Here is a 12,438-nt window from a genome sequence, read left to right as displayed (position 1 = left end):
ACAAGGGGCAGTGTCCCCAGGTACCAACTGGCTGGGCTCCAGAAGCTCCTGAGAGCTAGTAGCCCTGAGCTACTTGCCAGGGCAGCTTTTTATATTGCTGGGGCCAGGACAGGGTAGCTTTTTATACTGTTCTAGTTCCCCCTGGTTGAAGATCTGGGAGGAGCCAGGCAGGGTTATTTTGCCTCAAGTGGCACAACTTGCTCCACAACAAAGTGCATGTCCGAGCAAATTTGCACTGCTTCTATTTGAGCTGCTGCAAGCGCACGTGCTTTCATGTGTGGATGTGCTCTCAGAGTATCTTTGAGGTTGTTTAATTTTTGTGGGGGTGTAAATTTTCGGAGATCTATTTTTAATTCTATCAGGGTTTAATTTCTGTTTTAGAAGAGGTCAAACTCTTCATATTTTTTTTATGAAAGTCTTTCATCTTTTTAAAAGTCATTTTAAAACTCAAAAATAATCTAAAGCACCACGTGACTTTTAAATTTAGACAGTCCAAGAAAGCAGAATCATAGCATTGGAAGAGAATCAGAAGCATATGCAGAAGGGTACAGTTGTACCCCACTTTGATTCCTGTTCCACCCAAAGTTTAAAACAAACTGCCTGGAAGTGACAGCAATGAGGAGGCACCCAGTGAGCACCTGATTCCATGACTACTTGATGGCCTTCCTGATTACTTCTGTTTTTCATCTCATAGGTGTTAAAGACTCTTTTCTTTTTTAAGGACTTAATGTTCCACTAATACAGTTGTTCTTTCTTCTGCAACTCTGCTAGCTGCTACTGGCATTGTAGTTCCTATTTCACAGCCCTGCACACTGTTCTTAACTCTAGCTAAAAACAAAGCCCAATTATTACTAGGTGACATCTGTAAGGAGGATGACATTACATGTAACCAAAATGTTCTCAAATACATGTTTTTCTATGAAAATATTAGTATGCTTACAAAATAAGCATAAATAATATGTTTTAATAAAACTACTTCTAAAATTCTTTTTTGTGGATTTAAAACATAGTTATTCTCTATGTAGAGAAGAAGGAAAAAGGAGATGGCAAAAGGCTTCTGAGCATGCAGACACAGGTTGCTTAGCCTGTTGCTCCTGGAGGCTGGCTTTGCTCCATAAAGAAAGCTCCTTAGCCAGTCCTCCAAGTAAGTGCAAAGTCTTTGCACAGCACACAAAGAAACCATCAAGCAAAAAACTCTTTGGCCCCATTCTAGGTTCTGGCCCTGGAATGGGGCCAAAACCTGGCCCTGGCACTGGCATGGGGCCAAAACCTGGCCCTGGCCCTGGAATGGGGCCAAAGCATAATAGTGTCACCTTTCTCGATAGCAAGTTTGTTTGAGTTACAGTTGGTATCCTGCTGGCAAGTGTTCCTGCACATAGTTAGCCTCCCCCTGTTCTCTCCTCTGGGATTTTTAAGCTTCTGGGACAATCCCTCATTATCTAAATACCCACAGAGGGGCTTTTCCAACAGGATGACTGCTCCCTGTTAAAGGCCAGACTGCCCTGTTGCACATAATATTTACAACATACAACTTCTCTCTGAAATCCTAGAATAAGATTGTCCTAACAATTTGTCATCAACAAGAGACAATACTTCTCTTGGTAGTTTGCTTTTTAACTAAACAGCTCCCCAGATTAATAGTAAATTTCAGATTGAAACATTAAAATAGTTTTTTCCCTATTAAAATTCTGATTTTAGTTTAAGCATTTTGACCTGGGCTATGCTAATAGTTTTTGTTTTAGTGGCATTTTTAAAGAGAAGAGAATTTTTACTACATTTATTTGCACTGAAAATGTATTTATAGACCTGAAAATGTTTATTTTCTTTTGTTTTTTCATGGAAAGTTTGAAAAATAAATTAGGTCCTGGGCTATGACAAGAGTTTCTATCTGCTAAAGCAATAAAAATAAAAATAAATTATAATAATGATGCATCCGTAACTGGATGTAAGCAAATTCACAGCATTAATAGAAAGAGTAAATAGGAAGAGGAAGACATTAAGTAAAGTAGGCTGTCAGTTTGGAAAGTGGTGCTCTGTCATTAATAAACCTGTAATATAGCTATTGTTTGCTTTAGCATTAGGTTTCTCTTCACTTGCATTTTTATGGGTCAGCTAGTCTCAGCTTGTTCATTTATTACATGTGATTACAATTGCTGATTTTTCAAAGCACACAATAAAAATGTTAATAAAGAGTTACAAAGGGAAGATTTAAAGGTACAGATTTGCTGAATCTCTCTCTTGATAAACTTTTCAATTTTCTTTTATAAGCCTAATGTATAAGGTAGTGACATGCCTTAAGGGAAGTTGCAGTCCAGTTCAAATACCAAGGTGCACTGTGGGAATTAGAAGGTAAAGAAATGTTAACCCAGTTCACTTGCTATGTAAGGCTCTAAATGCTAAAAGCAGGGTGATGCTGCCCTTGGGTTGTCAGCAAGATAACTGACAGTTAATATAATCAAAATGGACTAAAGCAGACCAAAGCTTATTCTCAAAAAGTTTAACTGTAGAATGGAGGAACGCCCTGAGGACTGGAAAGCTCTGTACAGGCAGTCCTCAACTTACAAATTTTTGAGTTACAACATTTCGCACTTACAAGCATTTATAAATTGACACCCTGTTTCAAGTTTCTGACACCAGTTTCGACTTTAGAATGCTTGATCCAATGCAATGTGACACGATGCCGGCAAACAAGTTTGTTGCGTCACCCATCTCCCTGGAGAACATCTGTCCAAACTTCCTTGGACGCTTTCTTTAAGAAAGCAGACAAGACTCCAGAGCCCTTCAAAAAGCCAGCAAAGTCACCTCAAAGTCCTTCCAAATCAATATGATTGCTATTTACAATATAAATACATTATTGTAGCTATATTACTGATCTATGATTGATTGAGTACAAAATTCTGGGTTATTTTTGGTGAAAATAGGGTATCGGGCCTTGGTTCAGGAACTAATCCCCCATTATAACATTGTTTCCTATGGGAAAATCGGTTCTGAGTTGCAATGCTTAGACTTAAGATGCAGTTTTCAGGGACCAATTGTGTCATGAGTCCAAGGACTGCCTGTATCTTGATCAGTCCTTTGGAGTTCTAGGTAGATAGGTAAGCAGACAGACACAGATAAAAAACTTCCTTTAAGCAACTTTTGCTATTCACAAAACCCCCCCAAAGGATTAAAATTTGCATACATTTCTGAGAAGCAAATAGAAATCATGGTGACTATAAATAGTTTTCTGATGTAATTTACTTATGTATTTATCTTAAACCAGATAGAAAGTGTTGTAGCTAAAGCCAAAATTACCCCCTCCCCCACAAAGTGCGTCTGGACAAGGTCATCACACTATTCATCTAGTGTAACAGGGGCCTATCTTTTTGGCAGGCTGGCCAAAAATTAGCTCTTCCCTTTTCAGAGGGCTACTCTGATCCCATCCCCTGCCCAATCTGCAGCATTGTGTTCTGCGTCCTGCCAGCTCCCCAGTCTGCTGCATGCCACACACTGAGGATGCCCATGCCATGTGTCGTGTTGCGGGTTGGCCACCCCTGATCTAGTGTGAAACAAGAATTGGGATGGTAGAGAATCATTCTAGGATATGCATGTCAGACTTGTCAAATAATAGAAGCCTGTGACTAGCAGGCCTAAATTAACTCTCCTGAAGGAATTGGATGCCATAATAAGGTACTTGAAGAACAACTAGACAATTTGATTTGCTCTTGCAAGGATTTATTGAATGGTCATGTAACAAGATTTAGTTTTATATTTACATTTTTATTAGCAAAGCTGACATTGAAAGACAACTTTTATAAAAACTCACAAACACTCTAAAGAGTTGCTCTTAGAACTATTGAAACAATCTATTTAACAATAGAAAGGAACTTGGCAGCACTTCTCACTCTCTGTGGGTGAAAGTCCTGAGTATTTTAACCTTTATATGTAAAGATTAAAAGCCTTGGTTAAAGGGTAGAAATGTTTGGTTCCTAACTTTCACTTTCTCTCTCTCTCTGATGGCTCAGAGGAGGAAGACTTTTTGGAAGGGTTGGATTACACCAACATACTACTTAGGAGGTCAGGTGGATCGTGTTATTTATTCACCCATGAATGTTTTAATGGTGTCTGTGGGTGGTTTCTCAGACCAGCTATTTCAGATTTGCTCTTTTCTGTTTATAAGAGGTCTTATACAATGCATACTTACACACTCTGGGGGCACATCTACATGTGCACCCGACTGTGCAGTTATTACTGTGCAGCCATTTACTACTTTTAACCGCCGAGCTACTGCACAGTAGCTTGTTGCTACTGTGCAGTGGTATTGGCATCATGGCTCATGCCTGCCAGCGCTACCTCACCATAGTGATAAGCTACATTGCCATAGCTCATTGTTATGGCGGTGAAGCATCTTGCGTAGACACACCCTGGAAGTAGTAGATATAGGGAGAGAAAGAAGGATGCACAAGCAATGACAATAGCAATACCTCTGGTGGTTTTATCAGATTCAGAAAAGGAAAAAGTAAGGTTTCTAGCTTGCAGGATCAACTCTACAAGGTAAAAAGGAACAAAGTGATCACTAAATATCTAAGGCTATGTTCTTGCATTGAGCTAAGATGTGTTCAGCACAAGAACAGATAGGTGTGCATGCAGTGTGGCAGCCCTGAGCCCTGGGGTCAGTTTCTGCGGGTTTACATCACCAGTACAATTTAGAACATCCTGACACTATTTCTCCAAAAGTCTCACTGGTTTGCTAGCATCCTGACCTCAAAATTCCCCATTCATGATTTGAGTCAGAGATAAACTATAGCTGCTCACAGCCAAGCATATTCTTCTCTTGATAGTTGATTCCCGTCCCATACAGCATTGTTGAGCATGCTTCCACCAGGACCACCACAGAATAGGGTCCTGAAAAGGTAGTTTAACTAGCTTCTGCTCAACTGCCATTGGTCCAGTTGGAAAATTTGCTCTCCTTTACTATTTCTGGCCTAGATAGACCTTGCCAGGAGTTAGCTTTCTGCCACTATTGTTGCTGGCCCATTCATGCCTCTTTTTGGATCTAGTTCTATTCTAGTCAGGTCTTACCTTGCAGACACCTCTTTGCAGCATTTAAAGATAAGAGAAACCAAAGTAAAACGGGACCCCGCTAGAGTCTAGCTCTTTGCCTTTTTGAAGTTTCCCTGTTTTTAGTACAGAAAACTTTTCCCCTCTCTTCTGCTGATTTCAAAGCAAAAATAACAAAAGCTTTGTTTGGCTGACTGGTGAATAATAATATGCAAATGAGAGATGTCTGAACTGGTTTTTCCTTTTCTTACTGATAGAGAATACCATGTCCCTAGAGCAGTGGTTCTCAACCTTGACAGACTCAAGACACCCCTTGGAAAATGCCAGCTCTTAGTTTTCACTTATTTTTAACTACAGAAAAAAAAGAGAGCAATTCTTCTGTTACAAATAACCTGAAAACACCAAAAAAGTCCAACAGAAATACATAAAGTTAAAAATGATGTGAAAACTCTAGTTTTATCTTGTAAATCATGTTTGCGCACCTAATAGTGCTAACTAATGTGGCACCACATTGCACCCTTGAAAAGATCTCAGTGCACCTCAAGGTGATATGGCCCTCTTGTTAAAAATCACTGCCTAGGCCTTTTGGTCAAGAAGCTAACAAGCGGGCATGTTTGACCAGAGCTTGAGCTGGGATAAACTGGTGTAGTTCTATTTAAGTCAATCAGCTTCTATGGGGACTTTTGGTTGCACAACGCTTTTGGCAAATGGAGTGCCTAGGGATTTATTTAAGAAGAATGTTTTAGGCACTTATTTTGAAAAAATGCTGGCTTACTATTGTACTGTCAGGTGCGCCCCTGCATTGGTCAAGAGATGAACTGGACCATAAAACATGCATTATGCATCTAAATCTGGATCTAAGACTGTTCTGATTTTACAAATGGAGATATTGAGATGATATAAGAGCTTGAATGACCTTCCTCAAGGCCAGAGAATAAGCTGGGATTAGAAATCAGAGCTGAAATCCTGGCCACAATGAAAACACTATCTATATTTTCCACTGAAATCATTAAAGCCAAGTTTTACCCTGAGGGTACATTTACATTGACCTAACTAGGGTTTAAATCTGGCCAAAAATGGTGGGCCCAATATAAATGAGCTCAACTGAGTAGGTGAACTAGCTTAGATGGGGAACAGGTTAACCTGATCTATCAAGCGCTTGCACATGTGCAGTCCATGGCTTGGAAAGTCCAGCCACAGACCCCAGCCCCTTGATTATGCTTTTCCTATTATTTTGACCAGGCTACTCCCTCCCCAGACAGACAATTGCCTCACAGATCCGCTAACCCTCTGGCCCCAGATTCTGCTAAATCCCACCACCCCCTGCCCTGGACCTGTCAACCCCTCCCTGCAGACTCTCAAGCGCAGGGATGAGCAAAATATGGTCCATGGGCTAGATCCAGCACACCAAGGGATTTTATTTAGCCCAGGTTCCCTCAGCCCTGCCCAGCCCAGGTGTGGGAGGCAGCCTGGGCCTTGGTACGTGCAGCCAGTTCTGCTGCCAGGGCTACAGGACCAGGGCCCACAGCCCCCTGCCCCCTCAGCAGTGCCCAAGCCCCAGCTGCCTCCTGTAAGAGGCAGCAGCTGCTGTAGCCAGAGTGGAGCGCTGATCCCAGCTACCCCCCCCGCCACGGGTGGCACAGCTGGAGTGTAGCCCATGGGGGTGGGGGATGTGGGCTTCTGGCTGTGGGTTCCCCACTTTGCTACCTCTGCAGCACAGCAGGGCACGCAGGGTCTGTGTCACTGCTTGGAGCCCCATGCTGTCATGGCAAGGCACCCCCTGCCTGCCCAACAAACCAGGGGGCACAACTCTGTGCTGCTGCTGCTGCTGGGCAGGCAGGGGGTGCCTCGCCATGGTGGCATAGCAAGCATGCAGCTCCCAGCACCAGAATCAAGCCTCCCTGCCCCACTTTGCTCTGGAGGTGCCAGGGGGAGGGCAGGAAGGCAGGGAGCCCTGAGCCTGCAGTGGGCAACCTGCATCCACTCCTGCCTCCACCCTACACATGCCCCCCCATATCCCCCTCCCTGGGAGTGCACACAGCGATGGGGAGCTGCCCCCTGGACCAGCCACCCATGACTTCCTCCCACTCTTCAGCCAGGCCCTGCAGCTGCACATTCCTGCCCCGGCTCCACGCCCCACACACCACCCCGGCTGGGCAGCACCCCCAGTCCTCCACCCTTCCCTCACCATGGGGGCCTCAATCTGCACCTCTCAGCCTTACCTGGAGAGAGCTACGGCAGCTGCTTTCCAGCTGCCTGGCTGCCACATGCATGAATGTGGTGCCCCCTGCCTCCCACTGCCCTCCTCCCACCCCCCTAGCACCAGGTAGCTCCTTGCAGGCTAGAATTCTGCCAGCCTGCAAGGTGAAACCCACCATTTCCTGTGTTTTTCTCCTTTAAAGGAGAAAATCCGCATTTTTCTTCTTAAGGGGAAGGGGGAAATCCGTGTTTTTCTGTGGTGAAGGGAAAACCCAGATTCCTACTGATCATGCAGTTTAGACAGTCCCAGTATCTAGATCCCGGGCTTGGGCCTACAATTATTATGTCCCTGATTTAACAGAGAGCTTAAACGCTGTGCCTCACTGAATCATGGCCAAGTTTCCAAGCCTTCGACTTTTTTAAATCTGCCTTTTTATTAATCATTACATTTAATTATTTGTATAAAAATGAGTCTCTCCTCTCTTGTCAACATATATTTACTAGTTTACTACTAAACAGTAATAATCAAGAAATTTCATAATGCTAAGATATAATTATTAGCAACAAATACTACATGTATATGAAAATGTATAACTTCAAAATAAATAATGAAAACTAATATACAACTGTCAAAAAGAATGAGAAAAATTTATTTTGATGATGCTTGATCCTTGCTTTATACTTATTTATCACCCTGCTAATTTGCAAACTTTGCTAATTTGCAAAAGCTGCTTTTTGATTAGTGTGAATTAGTAAGGGTTTACTGTGTTATTTGCAAGGACTGCAAGAAATATAAGTATCTATGATTTGGAGAAGGGAAGTTAAAATAGAACAAAATTAAAATATATATTTTTTTTGCAAATGAAGAGGATCTTGAGAAGCAATTCACCTCTAAGCCACGCTCAAATAACAAATCCACAGAATGCATTTAGAAAGATATATTATTTATGAAAAGCAATGAATTAAGAATCATTTACTATTCACACATTTCAAGTAATATATATATACAGAGTTTTCATTAAAATTGTCTTTACATGATTTAAACCTTCAAAAATGTAATTATTTTGATCTATTCTATGTCAATTTCCTTGTAGATGAAAGTAAAATTAATTCTGCTTCCTGCTGCAGAGTGAATATAATTATGCCTGCACATCTCAGATTAAGCAACAGTGCTCTAGGGCTAGATCTGATTAAAGACTTAGGTGCTTACAAGCTAGTCAGTGAATTGTCTAATTTTTAGGCATCTGGGGCCGAATTCTGTTTGATCTCAAAGACACTTGCAGTTAGGTACCCCAGCATCTAAAATCTAGGCATCATTTCCAAAGAAGCAATCCCATCCGACTGGGTTCAAGTGCCAGTGATTTTATGCAGTCAACATTGGAAGGCTAAATAATCCAGTCTGGCCAGGTTCAGGAAGCCTATACTAACAAGGAGAAACAGATACCTTAAAGGGCAAGTCAAAAACCCCAGAGGCATACAGAAACAGCTAATAGGAAATGCTGGTCATATGCATGTGAGCTCCCACCCTGCGCTCGTGCTTAGGCATCTGACTTGGAGCAGCACATTAAATATGTCCGCATACCCATGATATATCTAGTCCCATTCTGCAGTAGTCACTTCCCACCTCCATGCACTTTCAATTCAGTGTCATTAAAATCAATAATGGATGACTTGCAAGTACTTTTCTGAACTTGTTGGATGGTGGAACTTATCAAACTCCTTGCAACATTTCAAGCTTGCTTTAGAGAGAGCACTTTTAGAGGTTTTTTTTTTTCTAGGATAGGAAAACATCCAGTATAATGCCACCTGTCAAAAGATGTCTCTGATCTGTGAAGTACACAATCACAGCTGAATATATATATATTATACATGGAGGAGGAAATCCGATTCTGGCTTCTAGCATGGATAGATTTCAAATTTATTTACAGCAAAGATTTAATGAAGCTTCCTGGTGGGTTACAGGCCCTAGGCGCACACATCTTTCTTTTTACAAGACCTTGCACTCATTTCTACCCGTCCCTGATTTCTAGGTATAAAACTGCCCTGATCAAAATGATATGAAATGTGATCTGGGATGTGCTTATGTTAGTGTGATGCCCTCTAGTGGTCAATCCTATTTAAGTCAGATTTGCAGGCACATGGGGGCAAGGAGCAGAACATCTGAGAGAAAAAAGATGCTAAACCAAAGGGACGAACTTAAATAGCGTAGATATACTTTATACTAGCTTAGTTAGCAGAGAACCTGTACACTGTGTGCTGCTATTCTGTCATGGCAGACGTAGGGCCTGATGCTAATCTTACACTTCTGTGAATCCTTTTACTTCAGTGGAGTAGCACTGGGACTGGCATCAAATGCAGATGCAGGAGTATGGTAAATAATTCCCAGAATGACAGAAGCAATGGTGCAGTCTTCACTGGTCCTTCTTCCACAATGCTACAGAGAAGTTCCAAATGCAAGGGAACAAATTGTACCTCCTGTTTAGAAACACAAGCACACAAGCAGCAGTGACTTAGGGTAGCTGCCACTGCCTGTGTGATCATGAAGCTGAGACAGCAGATTATTTTTTTCTGTTCCCCCTCAATTTAGTGCCCAGGGCAGCTGCCCCGGTCACCCTGCCCTAGTTACACCACTAAAATCCTCCTGTCACCCCCACTTGCTGTTTACATCCGCATGCATGCGCACGCAGAATCATTTTTCTTCAGGGAAATAATCCCATTGTGTATCAGAGGCAGCAGTGGAAACAGTGCTCAAGGTCAATGGATAGATTTTGACATGGCTTCATTTGACATTGTTATTCCCACAGTCAGCAGTTTATTAACAAAAGCCTCAAGGTTACCTATAAATCAGCTCAAATTGCATTGCCTTCATTTATTTCTATACTTCATTTTTCTGCTTGCAAATACAGATTTTCTCAATTTTTTTCCCATTGTTTTATTTAGGTGAGAAGAGCAAGGCCTTGGACTAAACGGAGCTTCCTTCCTAGCTTGGAGGAATGAAAGGCTGGCTCAGAAAAATCCTGGGAATGCCCTGGATTCATTAATATTTGTAATGAAAAAAGAACTAACAACGGCCTAATCATTGGGGACATCTCCTGACTTCCCCCTCCATGTGAGAAATATTTGTTTACCTTTCTTGTAATAAATGGGCTGCATTTTGCCATTGAGCAGAACCATTAAGGGAGGGGGGTGGGGTGCATAGCCTGCAGAATTTTCACCAAAGAAGGATTTCTTCAAGCCTTTTACAGGACTATTGCAGGATGCTCAAAACTCAAACAGGCCTCTTCTACCCACCCCATGAGGTGCATACAGCCTCTCTGTGGGGCTGTGTTTGTATGATGAATGCTATAACTTGTAAAGAAACTCCTCATCTTCCTGTTAAGGGCTTTCAAACTTATCTTGAACCATTTCAGTATTCCAAAGGTATGAGAGAGAGCATTGGTATAACCTAGTGGTTTATTGCCTTAATTTTGTTTCCAGAATTTAATTCAGCCCTTAAGACACATTCCTCTATTAAAGAACTTTCTGGTCGCTGTTCTTTGTATCTCAGTATGTTTGGAATAGGATCTTTGGAAGTTGATTCACTCCCAAGTATCTATTCATTTGCTCCATGTTTTGATTTCGGTTCCGTTCATGAGCTTTAGGTAGTTCGTCTAACCACACTTCAGTGCTGAATGCGTAAGTAAAGAGCATTTTTCTAACTCCAAGCTCATGTGGATGGAGTGACGGAAACAGATTCCAACATACTCTGGAGTTCACCTGAATTTGAAGCACAGAGTTTATATATATGACAATTTGCACTGCTATTTGTTGCTTGGATAACCATACCAAGAGTCCTGTTTTATCCTATGTTAGTGGTTTGAGCACTAGGTAAAGCCCCAGCAGGCTCAGGTTTATTCTTGGAAGATCTCAAGGCAGGTCAGAATTGGCTCCATATAATTTTTTATCCCTTTATGCTCACCTATAACCCTAATTATAAGATCATCATTATGCACTAATATGTAGTTACTAAATTCTCATGTGCTTTCTATAATTGAAGTCCTCTAATAAGGAAGGAGCAAGTGACTGAATCAAATACTTTCATATAGCCTATCCAGATGACAGAGAGGTTCCTTCACCTTTTATTTATTTTATTTGAGTTTACATTGTTGATTAGCAGCAGCTCCTTGTGTCATTTAGAGCCCTGCTTTTAGCCATTTTGTTCCAATGTTCAGTTATTGGTGGTGGTCAAATGATGATTCACATTTTTAGCCAAGATGGAGATAAAGATTAGCCTGTCATCTGAGAGGCATGATTACATTTGAAATCCTTTGGGTTATTTATGCCCAATTACCTCGTCTTAATAAATATGATTCCTTCCATCAGCAATTTCAGAACTGCTTATTTTCCTTTCAGAAATTCTTAATTTTTTTCATGTCAGCATGTGATATGTGTTCATCAGAAACTTTCACCAATAGCAGTGAACATGATCTGGCCTCAGAGCTTTCCATTTTTGCTACAAGTTCAGTGACATTGCTCTTGGTGATAACCGACTCCTTGATGTCAGGCTTCTTAATTTGTAATATGGTGAGCAATTTTGTTGCACTGAAGTTCCCATGACCAAATGCACCTGCAAAAGGCCTGGATAGCCTAGAGTGCCAAGGATGTACAGTTGCATGCACAGTACAGAAACTGACAGCACCCAATGGAAAAATCTTTTTGGTTCTGCATTTAATTGGTGATTTTTGCATCTTCCACAAGTATACCTCTTGAAAAATGTGGATGTGACAACCTCAGACCATAGCTTCCTATATGAGTTGGTCAAGCTGCTCCAATGGATGATGGTTGTTATCACAGCCATTTAAAATGGTAGGGTAGATTTTGCACTTTACAGACTAATCAAAGTAGATATATATAGCACAAGCATCCATGGGCTGAAACTGACTTTATCAGATGCTGTGAAAGGACATGAACAAAGTAGTATCATTCTAATATTATAAAAACCTTAGTCTGTCCGTCTGTCTGTCCATAACGTTTTATTCGCCCTCTGATTGGTTGTCTGAAACAACCAGAGTGCTCCAACAGTGTTCCGGACAGGCAGTGGTGGCGGCAGTGCACCACCATGATGGCGGGGATGGAGGGGACAGAGTGGGGAGGCAAGGCCTAGGACACAAAGGGGGTGGGGGGTGAATGCGCCTGGCCCCACAGCGGTGGGGGGGGGGG

This window comes from Gavialis gangeticus, unplaced genomic scaffold (assembly GCF_001723915.1).
Source record: "Gavialis gangeticus isolate Ggan-Ray unplaced genomic scaffold, GavGan_comp1, whole genome shotgun sequence".
NCBI classification, from domain to species: Eukaryota; Metazoa; Chordata; order Crocodylia; family Gavialidae; genus Gavialis; species Gavialis gangeticus.
This window is presented reverse-complemented; position numbering follows the sequence as displayed.